The following is a 7525-nucleotide window of genomic DNA, read 5'->3' on the forward strand; positions in this document are numbered from 1 at the left end:
TGCTACACATAAACAATTATAAAATGTTGATTATATAATTCTGCAGTTCAAAACTCTAATTCCCCCTTAAATTTTCTCTATACACAGAAGGCGGAAGTAGATTGTTGATGGAGGAATACAGAGAAGGGAGTTTGATGACTTCAATTCATGGTTACTGATATAATCTTTGATTCCTATGCTGGTCAGAATATTGTTCTCCAGATGCCTCCACTGGTTGTAAGAAACACAAGATGGCTAATTCATTGATAAAAGGTTTCTGACTTATCCGTTAAAAAGACACAAAAACTTTTACAAAAATTCATGAATTGGTTTGTTTTGGGTTTAACATGGTTTTGACTACAGAGAACAGCCAGACAGCTCTTGTGCTGTCTTGTTTCCAGTCCAAAAAGGCACAGTTGTCTGGGAATCAATCACAGAGTTGTTGGGTGGCAAAAGTGTTTTGTGATTGCTCTATGGACTCGTGACCAGTTGTCAATCAACTTCTTGTTGATGTCCAAATGCATCTGTACGCAGAACACTTCGGTTTCTGTTCGCCTGCAACCGTGGACGCATTGATAATCATTTTCCAAGGTTCAATAGATTCAGGATCAGTTCCTGCGGATTGGAGGGTGGCTAATGTTGTCCCACTTTTCAAGAAAGGAGGGAGAGAGAAAACAGGAAATTATAGACCGGTTAGCCTGACGTCAGTGGCGGGAAAGATGCTGGAGTGAATTATAAAAGATGAAATTACTCATTTGGATAGCAGTAACAGGATAGGTCAGAGTCAGCATGGATTTACGAAGGGGAAATTGTGCTTGACTAATCTTCTGGAATTTTTTGAGGATGTATCTATGAAGATGGATAAGGGAGAGCCAGTGGATGTAGTGTATCTGGACTTTCAGAAAGCCTTTGATAAAGTCCTGCATAGGAGATTGGTGAACAAAATTAGGGCACATGGTATTGGGAGCAAAATACTGAGTTGGATTGAAAATTGGCTGGCTGACAGGAAGCAAAGAGTAGTGATAAACGGGTCCCTTTCGGAATGGCAGGCAGTGACCAGTGGGGTACCACAAGGTTCGGTGCTGGGACCGCAGCTGTTTACGATATATATTAATGATAGAGACGAAGGCATTAGAAGTAATATTAGCAAATTTGCTGATGACACAAAGTTGGGTGGCAGTGTGAAATGTGAGGAGGATGTTATGAGAAGACAGGGTGATTTGGACAGGCTAGGTGAGTGGACGGATGCATGGCAGATGCAGTTTAATGTGGATAAATGTGTGGTTATACACTTTGGTAGCAAGAGCAGGAAGGCAGATTATTATCTCAATGGAGTCAAGTTAGGTAAAGGGGAAGTACAATGAGATCTAGGTGTTCTTGTACATCAGTCAGTGAAAACAAGCATGCAGGTACAGCAGGCAGTGAAGAAAGCTAATGGCATGCTGGCCTTCGTAACAAGAGGAATTGAGTACAAGAGCAAAGAGGTCCTTCTGCAGCTGTACAGGGCCCTGGTGAGACCGCACCTGGAGTATTGTGTGCAGTTTCGGTCTCCAAATTTGAGGAAGGACATTCTTGCTATTGAGGGAGTGCAGTGTAGGTTCACGAGGTCAATTCCCAGAATGGCAGGACTATCATATGTTGAAAGATTGGAGCAACTGGGCTTGTATACACTTGAGTTTAGAAGGATGAGAGTGGATCTGATTGAGACATATAAGATTATTAAGGGAATGGACACTCTGGAGGTAGGAAGCATGTTTCTGCTGAGGGGTGAGTCCAGAACCAGAGGACACAGTTTAAAAATAAGGGGTAGGCCATTTAGAGCAGAGTTGAGGAAAAACTTCACCCAGAGAGTGGTGGATATATGGAATGCTCTGCCCCAGAAGGCAGTGGAGGCTAACTCTCTGGATGCTTTCAAGGAAGATATAGATAGAGCTCTTAAAGATAGTGGAATCAAGGGTTATGGGGATAAGGCAGGAGCAGGATACTGATTGTGGATGATCAGCCATGATCATAATGAATGGTGGTGCTGGCTCAAAGGGCCGAATGGCCTACTCCAGCACCTATTGTCTATTGGCTATTGATATTGGGAGCAGTCAGATTCAGGACATCAATTCAAATGGAAAGTAAGTTAGATACTAGTCTTAGAATGGAAGTAAGAGCTCAATTTCCAGAGCTTGAGAGGAAATTAAAGATTCAGAGCTCTGGAACTTTCTCAGGTTCCCAGCAAATACTTTACTGAGAGAGATCAGTATAGGTTGACCTATGTAAGTTTTCTTCTTTTCCAGGAAAAAATGATATTTGTTTTAGCTGCCAGGTTATAGGAGGTTTTTTTCCACCCTACAACTGTTTACTGTGGGTCAATTAACTACTCAATTCTGTTTGCCTGCTTCAACCGAGGATTATTTTTTAAATACAAATATTTCCTACCTTCCATTGACTGCCTTGTGTTTTGAGGGAAATGTTTTTGGCAGTTAGGAACTGCAGATGCTGGAGAATCCAAGATAACAAAGTGTGGAGCTGGATGAACACAGCAGGCCAAGCAGCATCTCGGGAGCACAAAAGCTGACGTTTCAGGCCTAGACTCCTGAGATGCTGCTTGGCCTGCTGTATTCATCCAGCTTCACACTTTGTTATCTTGGATTCTCCAGCATCTGCAGTTCCCGTTATCTCTTTAGTGAACCAGATGAGTTTTTCCTGACAATTGATTCATAGCCAGCATTAGACTCTTAATTCCAGGTTGAGTTTTTCCCTTGAGTTTAAATTCCACCATGTGGAATTTGAATTCATTCTGTCATGGTGGAATGTGAACCCAGGGACCCAGAACATTATCTTGGTGCCAAGATGAACAGTCTGGTGATAATACCACTAGACCATCCCCTCTCTGATGAAGGGTCTAGGCCCAAAACGTCAGCTTTTGTGCTCCTGAGATGCTGCTTGGCCTGCTGTGTTCATCTAGCTCCACACTTTGTTATCTCTGGTTTACTAAAGATTTTTGGGGAAGGAAAATACCACCTTTACCAAGTCTGACATACATGTAACTCCAGACTCTCAGCAATGTGATTGGGAAATTAAGGATGGGAAATAAACGCTGACCCAGCCAGCGATGCTCTCATCCTGCATACAAAAATTTCCTCAATGTCTTACTGGGTTCAACTTCACGTTTGAACAGTCAAATAAGCTCTCCTTCCATAACATCCCAGTTGTGAAATTAATCAAGGAATTCTCCCCAACTGTCTACCACAAACCTACCTTCATTAGTGTCAGGATCCTTACAGTTCTAAGCAATGCAGGACTGGCTTTCTTAGTAACTTTGAAAATAGGGCTTGAGCCATTTATTCACTGTGCAAGCTTGGACCCTAATCGACCTCTACCCTCGATCTAATTTATCAATTTACCCTGGAAAGGTATAGTTTTCTAACAGTTTGAGCAACAAGAGAAACTACCTGTTTCATGTTGCTACTACACAATTGCAGCACGAATGCTGTTCATCACTAATAGGAAATGGCTATCAAGTCAAAATAACATTCTGTCTATTACACAAATGAATAATTTGGTATTGAATTTCAGCACCAGTATGATGCAAGTGTCAGTATGTGCCCCAAACACTTGGAGATCATATGAAGCTCACAAGAATGATTTATTCCAGTGAGGAAGAAGGATTCTAGTAAGGGTATAAGCCAACCATGGTTAGTCAAGGAGGTTAAGGATGGCATCTACTTGAGGAAAATAATGTGCTAAAGTTTCGTTTCAAGCCAGAAGATAGGGAATTTTTTTTCTAAAAAATCCCAAAAATATTAAAACACACATTGAAGACAAGCTAGCAAATAACATCGAAATGCACTGTAAGACCTTCTTTAAATATCTAAAAAGGAGGTAAGAGACAAAGTGAATGTAAGGCCCTGAGAGAATGTGGCTAGGGAAGTAGTAATAGAGAATCAGGAAATGGCATAGGAATTGAATTGAATAACTTGCATCAGTTTTCACAGTGCAAAAATCCAACAGCATTTCAAAATTACAAAATAATCAAAAAGGGGGACAGGACTCAAGTGCAGTCACTATCACTAGAGAAAAAGTATTAGGGGTCCTAATGTGACTAAAAGTTGGTAAGTCTGCAGACTTGATTGGTTGCTCCAAGGATATTAAAAGAAGTGGCTGTGATGAAAGTGGATGTACTGAGAATAAACTTCCAAGAATTCTTAGATTCTGGAAAGATCCCAGAGGATTAGTAAACTTCCAATGTAATACTCTCATTCAAAAAGGAAAAGAGACAAAAAAAAGTAATGATAGGCCAGTTAGCTTAACATCTATATTTGGAAAAATGCTAAAATTCTAATTAAGTCACAGTTAGAACATTGTGTTCGGTTGTAGTCCCCACACCTGGACGGCTGTGAGGGTCGGAGAGTGAATGCAGTGGAGAGTTACCAGAATATTCCAAGGACGGGTAACCTAAGTTCCAGGATTATCTAGTAGACACTGGGGGTTGTTTCCCTTTGTAGCTAAGGAGGTTAGGGAGATATGATCCACAAGATTATGACAAGTTTAAATAAAGTACACAAAGAAAATCTATTCAAAAAACTGAAAGTACAATATTTTAGGCAATACAAGAGAAGAGAATGACCCTTTGGATAACAAAGTGTGGGGCTGGATGAACACCGCAGGCCAAGCAGCATCTTAGGCCTGCTGTGTTCATCCAGCCCCACACTTGGTTATCTTGGATCCTCCAGCATCTGCAGTTCCCGTTATCTTGAATGACTCTTTGGAATTGTGCCTATACATCATAATCAGCACTTGGGGCAATATGACAAAGAACGTGTGGCACAGAACAAGGTGATTTTTTTTCAGCTTGATCAGATTGTGTTTATGCCTCATGTGTGAGGATGCTGTCCCTTTAAAAAGATTATTTTGTCCTGGGTGTTTTTTTGTCAACATCGAACATAGAACGTAACAGCACAGTACAGGCCCTTCAGCCCTCAATGTTGTGCCGACCTGCCATACCAATCTCAAGCCCATCTAACCTACACTATTCCATGTACGTCCATATGCTTATCCAATGACGACTTAAATGTACCTAAAGTTGGTGAATCTACTACCGTTGCAGGCAAAGCGTTCCATTCCCTTACTACTCTCTGAGTAAAGAAACTACCTCTGACATCTGTCCTATATCTTTCACCCCTCAATTTAAAGCTATGCCCCCTCGTGCTTGCCGTCACCATCCTAGGAAAAAGGCTCTCCCTATCCACCCTAAAAAAACCCTCTGATTATTTTATATGTTTCAATTAAGTCACCTGTCAACCTTCTTCTCGCTAACGAAAACAGCCTCAAGTCCCTCAGCCTTTCCTTGTAAGACCCTCCCTCTATACCAGGCAACATCCTAGTAAATTTCCTCTGCACCCTTTCCAAAGCTTCCACATCCTTCTTATAATGCGGTGACCAGAACTGTACACAATACTCCAAGTGAGGCCACACCAGAGTTATGTACAGCTTCACCATAACCTCTTGGTTCCTGAACTCGATTCCTCTATTAATAAAAGCTAAAACACTGTATGCCTTCTTGACAGCCCTGTCAACCTGGGTGGCAACTTTCAAGGATCTGTGTACATGGACACCGAGATGTCTCTGCTCATCTACACTACTAAGAATCTTACCATTAGCCCAGTACTTTGCCTTCCGGTTACTCCTACCAAAGTGCATCACCTCACATTTGTCTGCATTAAACTCCATTTGCCACCTCTCAGCCCAGCTCTGCAGCTTATCTATGTCTCTCTGCAACCTACAGCATCCTCTGTCACTCTCCACAACTCCACTGACGTTAGTGTCGTCTGCAAATTTACTAACCCATCCTTCTACGCCCTCATCCAGGTCATTTATAAAAATGACAAACAGCAGTCGACCCAACACCAACACCGTTGCAGAGATCTTGTAAAGGCAGAGGTAAAGAAGTGGCCGCTGTTAACTGCTTAAGTCAATAATTTAGGGGGCCTCTAGTTTTTTAAAAAAAACAGTTGTTACAATGAAAGGGGAGTGCTCAGTTCTTGCAGATCAGGCTTTCTAGTTTTTTTTAGCTGTAGCAGTCAGAAGCTGTTTGGGTCCCAGAAGAGCCGGAGCTTCAGAAAATGATTCCTAGCTGTTACTTTCTCTGAAATCTCTCTTGGACTTTTTTCCTCCTGGATTGCAGGACTGCATGTAAGAATCTATGTCTGAATTTATCTTTTACTGAGGGATGTGTTTATACGATGTTACAATATTGGAAACAGTTAATTAGCAACAGGTACTGTGCCTATTATTCAGTTAAGATTTTCAATAGTACTTATTCTAAATTCCTCTTTCTTTTGTTGGTATTTTAACTTGTCGTGTTTAAATAGTGTTTTGCTTAACATCGAGTAGTTTGACCAGTCACATCACATCTCAAACACACACTTCACATCTACCCTTAAAATAAGAAAACATTAGGGTCTAGGCTACCCTCTTAAATATTTGAGGGGATGTGGTCTGGTCCATAACACATATAAGTCTCAACTGATTTGTCTTCAAACCACAATAACGTTGCCCTATATATTTTTCTCACTGTTTCCCTAGCTACATACGGAGTTAGTCTGTGGAATGCTGTGTCTAAAATATTGTGCTGGATACAGATTTATTAATAACTTCCACAGAAAAATAATCAAGGGAGAAAAAAAAATCAAAGAATAGAGAAAAAGGGGAACAGAACTAAATAAATTGTTCTTTGGTAGAGCCAGGCCTAATGGTCTGAATTTCAACCTTTGGTACTGTTGTATGATTAGCTACTCCTGTGGAAGTGAGTTCCATAGCCACACTCTCAGCAGCCAAGCCAGAAGCCTGACTTCCCATGCTCCAGTTTAGATAGCAGCTGGAGCTGACATGACCAATGATGACTTTTCCAGACCCTTCTTTTTCCAAAAATCCCTGCCATTAATTTCAGCTAAAATTAAAATATGACAGCTTATGACACACCTGCCTATCAGAATATCTGAAATGAATGCACTTACAATCTGGATAAAAAGTTACATTTTTTTAGTTTGTTGCTGAGTGAAAATGCCTTTTTCTGAATATTGAATCCGCAAAGTGTAGGGGACTAAATCCTGGGTGGCAGATAGCTACAAAGTGCAAGCAACCTGACCTTTCACAAGTGTGTTCATGAAAAGAATTGGGAATAATTAGCAATGATAACAAAAGAGGAGAAAGATAGCAGGTGGAGAATCCCAGCCCTGTACAGTCTGTTAGATATACCAGTTACTTTGTTATTTCCTTTTGTTCATTTTAGAATTGGTTATTATTCATTACATATTTGAAATGATACAGGTGTTCTCTATGTTAAAACGTGTGACATAGATACAAGTTTTGAATGTAACAGGAACTGTTTCCACAGTCCCTACATTTCACTCGTCCACTTTTTACCCCGAATTCAAGGTTCTAACAAATGTAGATAAACTGATAAATAATGAACACTTTGACAAACTCATAAATATTGAAATGAAACCAGGGACTAGCATTGAACAGAACAGAGAATAATATAACTTCAATTAAG

This window comes from Stegostoma tigrinum, chromosome 29, assembly GCF_030684315.1.
Source record: "Stegostoma tigrinum isolate sSteTig4 chromosome 29, sSteTig4.hap1, whole genome shotgun sequence".
NCBI classification, from domain to species: domain Eukaryota; kingdom Metazoa; phylum Chordata; class Chondrichthyes; order Orectolobiformes; family Stegostomatidae; genus Stegostoma; species Stegostoma tigrinum.